This window comes from Apaloderma vittatum, unplaced genomic scaffold (assembly GCF_000703405.1).
Source record: "Apaloderma vittatum isolate BGI_N311 unplaced genomic scaffold, ASM70340v1 scaffold2438, whole genome shotgun sequence".
NCBI lineage: Eukaryota > Metazoa > Chordata > Aves > Trogoniformes > Trogonidae > Apaloderma > Apaloderma vittatum.
The window spans coordinates 133,216-146,361 of record NW_009732278.1 but is presented as its reverse complement, the minus strand read 5'-3'; the positions used below and the strand labels follow the sequence as shown (position 1 = coordinate 146,361).

General features: G+C 43.1%; 1 protein-coding gene across 1 annotated transcript in view; it reads left to right on the top strand.

Annotated features, from left to right (window-relative positions):
* Window positions 1-4,442: 4,442 nt before the first annotated feature.
* Window positions 4,443-13,146, top strand: part of LOC104278468 (unconventional myosin-X-like) — a 128,750-nt gene continuing 120,046 nt past the window's right edge. Inside the window, 1 exon segment of the mRNA XM_009875452.1 lies at window positions 4,443-4,535. The gene's annotated coding sequence lies outside the window, so the exon portion shown is untranslated.

Sequence of the window (13,146 nt, the reverse complement as noted above, 5' to 3'; positions counted from 1 at the left end):
GCCCTTCTTTCGCAAATGGTCTTCCATGTATTTTTACAGCGTCTCTTCACAGAAATGAAAACCATTGGGTTTCAGTAAGCACTTGGTTAGCCTTCTTCCCGCAGAAGGATGGCTTGTCAGGGAGCTCTGGAATACCCTAAATTACTAGGCTTCTCCCCTAAAACCACGTTTGGATCGATATAACGTGCTGCCATGTGCATTGAGTGGATCCTGTATGACAAGCCTTGTCCATAAATCAACTAGTTGTGAGGTTCTTGTTCTCAAAACCCTGTGACTTGTGCATAGTTAGTGCATTTGTGTGTGGGGGGGGTGTCTGCAGCTGGGTTGCAGAGCTAGCTGGGCACAGTAGGTGGCCGTAACTTGCATAGCTTCTGAGGTATCTTTTGCCAAGATTTTTTGGATTTTTTTTTTCCCCTCACCCAGACTGGAAGGGCTTGCAATGCACCCAGCACATGGACAGATAGGGTATTGTTGAGCTACCTTGCCAGGGAACACATTATATTTGCATTTCAGATGCCTCGGGCTTTGTGAACTGCATTGTTCCAGCCTCCCCTTGAATAGCAGCTATTGACCCCTAACAATGTACGTTTGTTTAAATCAAAACCTTTCCTGCTTTAAAAAGCTTATTTTAGTGACCAGCACAACTGAGTGAATGCTTCTGTGCAGGCAACTTTTTTCCCCTTTGTATCCATAAATTTGTTTTTGCAGAATTAATGATTTAATTTCAAGATGGAAAGCATTCTCTTCTTTGTGAGAGGCTATTTTGAAAGTGGAGGTTTTGGCAGATTTTGTTGCAGTTTAATGTTTATAAGCTTTTCATTGCCCTTGAGAGCATAACCTTCATGTTACTTGAGTTTGGAGATTTTGGCAAATAATAAACCAGTGGAATGGCAGGGGATTGGTTATCCTGAAACCCTTGAAGAACTTGACTGCATTTGGACTAATAGTTTGGTGGAGGTTTTTTGCTGTTTATGTGTGCATTGAGATGGATTGAATTCATCTAGGAGCAGGAAGTGGTGGAGACCAACCGACACAGACAGTGAGTGGCCAGCAGCAGGCTGGTGAAAACATTTCTCTGTGTGGTGGGAAGTCTGGGGCCCAGTTCCCTTTGCTCTTTGGGGTGATATGCCTCCACCAGTCTAGCCATCAGGTCTGCAGAGCTTGACAGTATCAGTCATGAAATCTTCCAATTTGTGAACAAAGCTATGGTTATGTGCTTTGGCAGGGAAGCTTTGCCATGCCTTGCTCCTCTGGGGTTATTAGGTCAAGGCAGAAAAGCCCAGTGAAGTAAAAATTTGCTATGAGCTGAACAAACCTTGTCGTCCTTCCATTTTATGCCAGAATGATTCCACTAATAACAACACAATATTCAAACGTGAAACAGTGATTTTCAGGTTAAATGGAGTTGTTTCATAGGCTGATGATTCTAGTGTTGTGTGTTAACTCAGGAGTATTGCATCTCATGAGGTTTCTGTAGGTGTTTCTGTTGGATGCATTAGAAGAATGTTGCTAGCAGGTTGAGGAAGGTGATCCTTTCCCTCTGCTTGGCACTGGTAAAACTACACCTGGAATGATGGGTCCAGTTCTGGGCTATCCAGTACAGCAGGGACATAGTGGATAGGGTCCAACAAAGGACCACAAAGATGATGAAGGGTCTGCAGAAGCTCTTCTATGAGGAAAGGCTGAGGGCGCTGGGACTGTTCAGCCTGGAGAAGGCTCAGGGGGATCTCATCAATATATATCGATACCTGGAGAAAAGTTGTGAAGAGGAGCGAGCCAGGCTCTTCTCAGTGATGCCCAGTAGCAGGACTGCAGACAATGAGCAGACTGAAACGTGGAGGTTGCTACTGAACGTTAGGAAACACTTGTGCTATGAGGGTGACTGAACACTGGCGCGGGCTGCCCAGAGAGCTTGCGGAGTCTCCATCCTTGGGAATTCTCAACAGCCATCTGGACATGGTCCTGGGCAACCAGTTCTAGGTGACCCTACTTGAGCAGGGGAGTTGGACTAGATGCCCTCCAGAGGTCAACCAGTACACAGGTGAAATGAGGACGTACTGGAACCCAGGGCAAAAGACTTGGCTCACCGTGCTCTGAGCATATCGTATGGTGTAATGTGGGACATGGTCTCTCTTACGCAGCACTGTGCGTTCATGTGTTACGAGATTTAGACCCAAGCTGTGGTGGACCAAGTGGAGTGGGTGGCAGCTGTGGCTGAGCACTGCATTGTACCGCCTCACCAGGACACGGGGGCAGCAGCAAGCCTCAAGGTTTCCCTCCTGAGTGGGCTGATGGCAGCTACTGCATTAGTGTGAAAGAGCCCTTTCTCACCTGCTTCAGCAGTTTGTGGTGTAGATATTTCTAAATACCGAGGATATTGCCTTGAAAGTTGTCATCGCTCCTGCACCCATGCCTTAGGGACACGGGACATTTGTGTTCACTGGCTCCAGCGGGGAGGTACCAGAGGAGGTCCAAGAGCATTGTCCTCATGTTGGCCTTGTCCCTCTGGAAGGCACAGGGTGAGAAGTGCCGCGGAGCGGTCAGCGTGGAGATGCTCCTGCTGCTCCAGAAGATGAAAACAGAGCAGCACCCTGGGTAGACCCTGGAGAGTAGATGGGGGTCTTCCCACTGCTGTGTCTGGGTTTTGAATTAAATATTCAAATCCTCTCTGTTGGTTTTACTGCTTCTGAGGAGTCCTCTCCCTGTGGTTTCCCAGTCTCCTGCTCCCTCCTGCCCACCTTGGGCTCTAGCGCTCTCCTTTCCGCTCCCCTGTGCCCTCATCCTGTGATTCTGAGTTGGCATAACCCTGCGTTTGAGTTGCCTTGGGCTTGCTGTGAACCTGCCAACCATCTGGCTCTAGGTTCCACAGGTAAAAGGGCAAATGGCTCTGCAGACATTTGCAGCATTTAAAATGGAAAGCAGTATTGTCAAGAGATGGAGGGGGAGGGAAAATACTGAGAGGTGCTCTACAAGCCTCTGTCTTACCAGAGGAACCAAGTAGAAAGAGTTTTTATATTCTCTGTGAGCATTATTTTGTGTCTCAGCGCTGCTATTCTCCTGTCATAGAAAGCAGTATAATATTCACTCAGCATTAACTGAGGCATATGCAACTCGTAATGTGGCTGAAGTCTGTCATAGACTCAAGAACCAGTCACTTTAAATACGTAACAGAAATTAAAATCTGTGTATGTCGTGATGCATCAGAACCCTGCACCCCACGTTTAACAAGACTGTGTGTAGAAATTCGGGCAAGGACAACCTTTGGATGCTAGCATGCAGAATTTATTATTTGAGTTGTTTTCTGTGATTGCACACCCCAAGTCAAAACGTTATGATTATCAGGGTTTATTCCCGCCCTTTTACCACTCGTTTACTTTTTGTTTAGGAGACAGTTTGACTGTTCTGGTGAAAAAAGGTCTTCATTCTCTAAACACCACTGAAATACTGGTTTTCTGATCTGCAGTCTGCTCTCTGCCTGAAGAGAGTGGGAGTATAGTTTGGGTTGGAGGTCAGACCTTGGGGTGCTGCTGGTCAGTGTTTTCATGGCAGCTGAAGCCTTTTCCTACACTGGAGCAACTTGAGGGTATCATTAATGGGATGGCTTTTGCTGCAGCTGCAGCATCAGCTCTGGTTCCTCCTCCCACATCCTCCTCCCTTGTTCTCAGTGCTGGATTTTTCTGTTTCCTTGATGCTGCATTTACCAGCCAGGTGAAAATTAAATAGTCCCCACATCCTCCTCCCTTGTTCTCAGTGCTGGGTTTTTCTGTTTCCTTGATGCTGCATCTACCAGCCAGGTGAAATTTAAATAGTGTATACCTGCTCTGTCTTACTATACTGACTTGGGTATCTCCGTCATTAGCATCTCTGTTGTCTCCTCACCTCTAAAAAGCAAATATAATATCTTTGTAACCTTGCTTGTTGAGAATTTTATTTTTTTTAAGTCCTCTCTGTTGTTGCACAGCAAAGAGAGAAAAGAGGACCTTATAAAGGCCAAAGTAGTTTAGAAAAAAGGTGAAATAGGATAGGAGGGAAGTGCTGTGAGTGCCTAACAGTGGTTGAAAATAAACAGGTAGGGAGCCAGCTGTCTTTCAGGAGGATCTTTTAAGCTGTGTGTAAATTCAAACGCTGCTTTGTAATTTTACATGTGCTAACATGAAGCACATGACTCAGAGAATTGGCTTCAGCTACTCTTGCTGGCATTTAGGAACTTTTACTGAATGAAAAAAAACGCAGCACTCTGTAGTTCTGTGTTTACTGTTCCAGCAGAAACCAACAAATGCTGAGAGATTATTTTCTTTCCTTCAGTTGCTTATTTGGATTTTGCCCTTGCTAGCTCTCCTTTTACTTGATAAAGTATTTCCAGAGTAAAATATTGAATGGAATTCTCTTTTCTATTTTCCGTTATGCTATTTGTAACTCTATTTTGTTTATTGTAGGGATCTCGGGTCTGGCTGCGAGAAAATAATCAGCATTATCCCAGTACTGTTCATTCCTGTGCGGAAGGTGTCGTCGTATTCAGGACAGACTATGGTCAGGTATGGGCATCACTCCTCTATTTTCATATCGCCTATGTTTGTTTGCTCCAATTTGCCACTCCATGGAAAAGAAGCCCTTGTCCTTGTGGGAAGGGCACAGGGGAAACTAAAAGCCTAAGGTCTGTGAATAAAAAATTCCTTTTGTATGACCTGAATGCACAACTCGGTTTTAATAGCTCTTTCCGTTGCCTGTTGGGCCAGTTGCTGTGGTGGTGACTGACAAAGCTGAAGCAATGCTGCCAGGTGTGAGAGCCTTGTTGCACATAGGTCAGTGGCTCTGTAGTTTACATGAGGTAGTTGACCTCTCCGTGTTTGTGTTCCTGTACACGAACAGAAAGGGGGGGCTGGCACGTGGTATTGCTGCGGCATGGCGGTGGTGGAGTGTCAGTGGCTCAATGGGAGGCAGCAGGGCACACCTCCCAGAGCAAAACCAGGGCAACTCCACCAGCTCCTGTTGCGAGAGGATTGCAAAGGAAGGGGGGACCGTTATGTCTCCTCAAGTTACCTTGACCATTTCAGGCAGTGCGTGCCTGTGTGTCTGATTGGCAGCTGGTGAAGGAAGCTGATGTGGAGCTTGTTCCCCTCTTTTTCTTTTTTTTTTTTAACCCCCAGAAGAAGGCAGTACTAGCCCTGCTAGTTGCTGGCAGCTTGAAAGTGCTCTGCTTTCTCATGCACTTAATTTTTAATTTATCTATTTGTTCTAGTCTCCATTAGGCCATGGTTTATCCAGACCTAGATTCCTTGAAAAAGTTTCAGTTTTGAGTTGTTGGATGTAAACAGTTATGCTGAGATAGTCATCAACCTCTGGAGGATGTTCTGGAAGGAAATTTTTTATGATGAGCATGGTGAAACACTGGAACAGGTTGTCCAGAGAGGTGATAGATGCCCTCCCTGGAAATAGTCAAAGTCAGGCTGGACAGGGTTTTGAGTAACCTAATGTAGTTGAAGACTCCTCTGTTCATTGCAAGGGGGTTGGTCTGTGTGACCTTTAAAGGTCCCTTCCAACCCAAACTATTCTATGATTCTTTGTGGCTGTGCAAAGTTATGAGAGATAGGGGTATGGGGGAAGACATCCACAAAACTAGAGTGAGAGCAACTACCACTTCTTCACAGAGAAACAAGGTGGACACCTCTGTGCTGGTGTGTTTTCTGTGGGTTGCAAGCTACTTCGTGTGTTTCCTGTGGCTCATATTTGGGAGTTTGTGTATTTTGACCTGTCCTACCAAAATTTGAGGTCCAGTGAAGAAGAGAAGCTGATACTGTCTCCTCTGCTGACTGTTTGAAGCTGAAAAAAGCAGGGATGCATCCCGTTGAAGTGTCACCATCACATTTGTGCTGCAGAGTAGGAAGGCTATCGTGTGTTGTTACACCAACATGTGCTGCAAACAAAGTTCAGCGTTGCTCTTATATTTGAATATAAGCCCTCTCCAGCTCCTAGTAGGAGTCATGCACATGCTTATAGGAGGAGCTGCCTGTAATTTTTACAGGATTTTGTAATTGGATGCGTAGCTGTGAAGAACCTGACTTTTAGAGGTGTTTTGACCTTCGAAATGCTTATAGTTACGGGATCTGCAGTTGCTGTTAAAACAGACAGCTTGCTCTGGTGCCCTAGGAAAGGATGGCAGAGCTAAAATTGGTGTCCTCCAGTGGAAAAGCTACTTGTTAGTGGTGTTGTGTGCACATCTACGTGTGATATTGCTGCCTTTCTGTAGTGTCTGTAATACAAGCTGAAACTTCAGATAAAATGGAAGAAGCTTCAAGTCCTTACCGTGATACCATCTGGCTGATTACATTTCCTTAGAAGACCTTGGTGCTCTGAACATCGTTGGGAAAAAACCCAAGACAGCAAACCTTCTTCATTTTGGCCTGCTTGTGTGTAAAAGCAGGTGGTATGAAACGAGGGAGGTCGCAGGTTGCAGCCTTCAGACCCGTGATGTGGTGCTCGTCTCCTCGGCAGGTCTGAGCTGGCTGCTGCCCACCTAAAGGCAGAGCAGCGATTCACTGCATTTGGTAGCTTTAATCCTTTTCAAGGCTTATGTTTTCAGGAGTGTGCTTTGTGTGCAGAAGGACCTTGCCAGCTGGCATTGGCCAATGAATACTTTTTTATTCCTGTTGCTTTTCCTGATGTGCTTTTAAACCATCCTGCCCTTGCTCTTTGGTTACCTCAGGGCTGCAGAAGGTTGCAGGCAGGTGAAATGAGACTGGTGTACCTCCGGATGGTTGCCTCTGAGGGCTTGGCCATCCCCGCAGCGCTGCGTATCGCTCTGAAAAACAAGGCAGGGGAAGCAAGGGGTGAGGTTGCAGAAGATACAGGGTAATGATGATTTTTGAATTGAGGCCAGTGTATTGATTCTCAGACCCTTTTGGCAGCTGCAGCTCATGTTCAAGTCTAATGACAAACTGATGAAAATGTTGGTACTGTATGAAAGCATAGCACTGTTATTAATCTTCTCTGATTCAGTAGCTTCTACTAGACTTTGTGCTTCTCGCTTTTCTGCTGAGCATTTTGCAGGACTTCTCAAGACGTGATCGATGAGGTGGTGAGATGGTGTTTGCTGGAGCTGTGCTTAGGTTTTATGAGTTTGGACTTCCAGTGCTTAACAATGTGAGTGTGCAGAATAATGGAAGTATGATAGCACAGTACATTACTACTTAGTTTCCTCTTTCTATTCTGAGTGTTGGAAATAAATTTGCCACAAAAACCCATGGCGGCAAATGGTTGTATGCTGGAGGGGTGTTGTTTGTAGGGAATCCTACCCGATGCCAATATCCTTGCAAGAATATGCCATAACCTTTCCATATTTTAACAAGTTGAATATCAGGTATTGAATCCTTCCTTCATGATCATATGGTGATGTAATTACTCCTCAAATATCCTTGTGCTGCCTGAATGTTTCAATTAAGCAGTCTGTTAATTAGTTACATATTGTTAAAGATGACTGTGGTACTGCTTTCTGCTCTTGTCATCCTGGGCGTGAGATGGTGTAAAACTACCTGATTTGATAGGCTATGCAGAATATCTGATCCATATGATGCAGTATACTAAAAAAGGGAATTTCACGGTTTTTGATTTGTGTTTGCCTGAACAAAGAGCTATGAAACAGTCTTAGCTCTTTATGAAAAAAAAAGCGTGGCAGTGCACAGGGGTAGATGAAAGCCTCCTTAAACACAGGGAGGGGAGGAGTACATCAGGGCCGTGTTTCATCACCCCGGCCCACGATAAAGGAGTGGGAGATGAAAGGTGTAAGTAACATCCCTCTTGGCACGCGTTCATGGTGTCGGGCTGCAGCTGCCTCTGGAGTGCCCCTCAAAAGCCTTCTGCAAGCACACCTCCAAAACGAAGGGTCTGCAATGACTCAAGAAGATGTAATGTGCAGACAGTGCATATTGTAAATATTTTTATAAGCACCTCTCAGATGCTTTCCAAAAGAGAAAGTCAACTTATGTGCTGGCTGGTGGGTGAGTTGGTTGGTTGGTTGGTTTGTTCTTTCTTCCATTTGTGTGCGCAGAGCTGGGGAAAGACTTTGTGCCTGATGTTTTGGAAACACCATGTCTATGAATATACGTATAAAGTATGTCAGCGCAGCCTGTGAATTCTTGGACTTATAAAAATACATCCTCATCTCCACTTGTGTGTGTAGGTGTGTGTGTGTATATATATATATATATATATATATATAAAAAAGAGGACATTACAGTTACTGATTTTTTTGTCATATTTGAGTATTTTTATGACCTCTGTTTATAGGGTTAAAATTATTTTGTCTTAAAGAGTTTTATTTACAGTGAAGTAGACATTTCCCCATCGTCATATTCTATAAATTTTTAATGAAGTTGTGTGAACTTATAAAGTACTGGAGTGAATGTTTAAATAAAATGCTTAAAGCCCTGCTGTCACTGTATGCCTTCTTTGAAGTTACTTACTTGTGTATGTTTGGGAAAGAATGAGTGATTCTGTTGAGGGGAAAAAAAATCTTTCCATTTTCTTTCCTTTTATTTTCTCAATAATGTGCACTTTATTTCAAATAAAATACTAACTTCTCTCCTTGCATGAAAGAGGACTGCATTGTGCTCTTGACTTGTACAGACACACTTGAAAATGTCCCAAGTGAAAGCATAAAATAAATAGAAAAAGCTCAGGAGGGGAGTGAAATCTTTCAGAAGAGCTATCTTGACTTGTGTGGCATTAATGTTAGGACACTCTATTTTTTTCTTCCGTTTGTATATCTAATTATAGATAAAAATAACGCAAATAAATGTATAGTCAGTGTGTTGTTTCCCTCCCCTCCCTTTTTTAAAAATGTAGTTGTGGTGGGTTTTGTAAATGGCACTGTGTTTAAGCCTTTGAGAGCCTTTGGGGACTTTCAGAACAGCACCTAAGAGCACACATTTTAAATAATGCCCATTCATTTGCAAGAGAAAATTTCCATAAGTGTAAGACATAATGTGCGTGTGTGCAGGGGAAATCTGGTTGAAGAAACTCAGCCAGGGAGCAGTAGAAGTTGAATCAGTTGCTGCAAACTGTCCTGAGTCTGACACTGTAATTTCAGGATGCTTTGCTGCATACCTGCTTAGTTGTCTGAGGGGAACTTCTAAATCAAGTATGTTATAAATAGAAGCAGCTGAGCAATAATATCCTAAAAATGTAGGCTCTTTAAAAACAGATGTCACATTTCACCGGTAAAGACTTTGTCGGTTAAACCAGCTTTCTGTGAACTTTCTTTACAAAGAAGTCTTTCACAGCATGGTATTATGTCAGCAAACAGAGTGCAGCTCGGTATCCTTAGCTTTAAATCAGAGGCACCTGTAAATGGTTTGGTCAGCAAGAAAAGTATTTTTTCCTGTGTGTTTAACTTAATGTGGTGCTTCTAGGGCATTCTACATCTCAAGAATTGGAAGGCTACAGATGTTCCTTGTTAAACACAGCTCAAGTATATTTTCCATGGAGGTTTTCATTTTTTTTTTTTTCTTTTGGTTTGAAGGCTGGGAGAGTTCCTCATTGTGACCTCATTAGAAAAGTTAGACCTGGGCTTCTTTTGAGGTTTAGGGGTTTGTTGTTTTTTTTTCCCTTGGTTGGGAGGGGTTCCTTTTTAGAGTTAGCAGTAGGACTATGTTGAAGTTACTGTGTGGTTGTACCAGGAGAGTTTGTGTTTTTCTCATTTTTGGTTTAAAAACAAAAAATAAAAATCCCAAAGCTGCAGGCAATAATTAAGCACTTTTCATAAGGCCGCTTTTCTTCGCCTCGTGTCCTTTCCCACCCTTGCTTGGGACTCTCTTGTGCTAGCCTTTACTACTGTGAGGAGCTCTTTTAAACAAGAGTCTTCCGTTCATATTCACAGGGCATGAATAACACCACTGAAGTTACTTGGCTTAAGTTACTGAAGTCAGTAGGACTGTTTATCAGTAAATGCTGTGTTTGGCTGCATTGGTTCGTAGGATCAGGCATCAGAGAAGTAAATCCTTCTGGACAAGAATTTTCTTAGTTGTTGTTGAAAAGCATCATGCTTGCTTACTAGCTCTTCCACGTGAAGACTTGACAATATTTCCAAACAGTTTCTTGGGGGTCATTTCCCTGAATTCACTATCTGTTGCCCTTGAAATACACCCTTACCAGGGAGCGTTTTAAAGAAGCCCTTTGTGTGCTCCCTTGTATATACAGCCTCTTAAGAAAATACACAGATATAGGCAGTGGGCTTTGGTCTTGGCTGCTCTTAGTGTTAAATGAATCCATCTCTTTCTGCAAACTTTATTTATGAAGTCTTTCATCCCCTTTAATTTAATAGCGCTTAGGAAGAGTAGTGACTACCGACTCCAGCCATTGGGTAGCTTGTACGTGTTTTGGGCAGCAGATCCTCTGCCTTTGGGGCTCAGGGTCAATGCCAAATTCAGCGGCTTTACAGCAGGAAATCGGATTCCATCTGTCTAAACACTGTGAAGTTAATTGTATTCTACAGTTAGTTGTATTTGTCTTGCCTGTACAATTCTCCTGCTTACTTCTAGTACTTAAAAACCATGGTACTGTGGCTATTTGCATGTTGACTTCTTGGTTGTGGGGTTTTTTTGGTGCGTGTTTTGGGACTTCTTTGTTTAAGAGACGTGGGAATTTTGGGCTTGGGGAACGGGACAGGGCTTGGGAAGGTGAGAAGTTGGACGGTGCACCTTTTTAGTACTTGGAATTTATCTTCCTTGAGAAGTGTTTACAACTTTTTTTGCGGGCTGTCAAATTCAGAAGCTCTTGCTTGCAAGCATCTGTCGGCGAGCCTGTAAACAGAGCTCGTGACAAACGCGAGCCGGGCGCCGGGAGCGTTCGTGGGGAGCCAGCATTCAGTACCCCAGCCTTGGGGCTCGCCCCTGCTTTGTCTCTGTCCCATGCACTTTAGAAAGAGATTTTGCTGAACCAAATGAGACCCTACGTGTACTCCAAGCCCACATGGGTCCCGCAAGCCCCTGGAGCTGTGTTTTTCTCGTCCCTCCTGTGAAGGATTTAATGGAGCGTAACTGTGAGGCACAAAAGGCCTCCCCGTGCCCTGTAAGGGTTTAATGCAACTGTGGGGCCTTGCAGCAAATGTGTTCCTTAATGGAAATGCTGCTTCAAACCCCCAAACTTTACTTAAAAGTACAATTTTTAATGAAAGTGCTTATAAGTTGAACAATTTTCCTTTTTCTGGTGTGGCATCTTTTTTAACTTAAAAGTACTTGCTAATTGGAAAAAGCATTAGTTTGGGTCTCTTAAGTCCTCTAAAATATTGATTGCTGTAGCATAGAACTATTAAAAAGTCATTTCATAATGCCGAAGGAAGCAATATCTGTAGCAGAAAACTTTTTTTCTTTTCCTGTTTCAGGAGCTAATTCAGCTTGCCTTTTTATCTGCTTTATATCAAGAGTGATATTTTTATGTGACTACTGTTCACTGAATATTTGTTAAAGGGTAATAGGGAAAAAGCTTCTTTGTTTGTGTTTCTCCCTGAACTACTGTGTCTTTATTACATAAAAAAATACAGAGCAGGTTATGAAGTACTTCTTGGATACGTTGCACATGTGCTATCCTCTTTTCCTCTTACTTGCCTTTGCCAAAAACCACTATCAGTTTGATTAGTTTCAGAAAGGGGAAAGTTCTAATCCTAAAGTGAGAGATTTTAAAAGTAATGTTAAATTGTTAAAAAAAACCCAAAACACAAAACCAGACCAGAAAAAAAAAGCAACCCAAACCAAAAAACCGACTGCCAGATCAAGTTGACTCTATTATTTTTGCAAAATGAACTTTCTGGTTACCAATGCATAGCCACCTTTTGTCAGAAGTCAGGGAGTTTGCAAGTGAGTAGCCTGGAGATTTCTAATGCACGAACGATGGGGGCAGGAGGGCCCAACGATGACCATAAATAACTCCTTTAATGTTGAGTTTTCAAGGGTTTTGTTCTGTATTGCCCAAACATAATGGTAGTGTTTGCTTTAGCTTTACTGAAATTAATTTGTTTGGCATTAGTGTGGCTGTTGTTAAGTGTTTTACTAACAATATAAATTAAATCTGTATGAACAAAAGCAGTTATCTGTGAGCAGAGGGTTGCTTTATGCTTTTTATAAGACCTGACTGAAAGCAGTCTAACTGAGATGCTGACAAAGGGGGACTTAACTGTGTCCCCCCTTGGTTTGCTGTGGCCATGCAATGGGTTGTGGCTACGTAAACAGTTGAGATGTCAGTCTTCTCTCTTGCTTCCTGCAAAGAAAATCCAAACCATCTGTGCTTTTTCTTGGTGCTTTTATTACACTTCTACTAAAGATAGCAAAACTGCTTTTGTTTTAAGATTAAAGCAGATATACACAGGCAGCCATATTAATTTCTTTTGTAGGGGAACGCAGTTCAGCTGTTCACAAAACACGGGGAGGAATTTGGACTGCATCCTGCCAAAAGATGAAGACAATGAGCCTGTAGCTTAAGCTTGTCACTTCAGTTGATCCCTTGTTCCTAAATTCCATTGGATGAGGGGCTGGTCCTGTGGTTTGGTGTTATCGGTGTTTCCAGGAACACATGGGTTTAGGTTCAGGGCAGTTCTGCTCTGGGATACTTTGCTCTGCAACAGGGCGCTGCTCAGTTTTGCACTGGTGAGATTTTGTACGTTACAGTGCAGATAAATGGTAGACAGATGCTGAGATTTTTACTTGAAGACTCCCATGAACTTGTATATGAACGTATCTCCATTGGGAGTAGAGCAAAATCCAGGTAGTATAGAGTGCCCTCATTTTTATGATGATTATATATTATTTATTTTATTATTCGTTTTTATTTATTTTTATTAAATTAATAAATCAAAGAAATGACTGGATAATTCTGGACAGAATTTTATACAGTGAGGGCTTGTGAGAAAAGGCTAATGTGTGTGCGAGCAGCTATTTTCAAAAGTTTTGGAGTCTCGTGAAAATAGGCTACCCTCTCTCTCTCTCCGTGTCAGCCAGATGTGAGCTGCAGTTTGGCAGCTGGGGACAGAGGGCTGGGCATAGGGGTGCAAGCTGTGGAAAACCCTTTTACATTACTATTTCAGGTGAAGGGAGTAGTTTAAAATATATGTAGCCATCTGACGGGTGTGTAGGGTGTTGCTCTAGGTGTGCTGGTGGT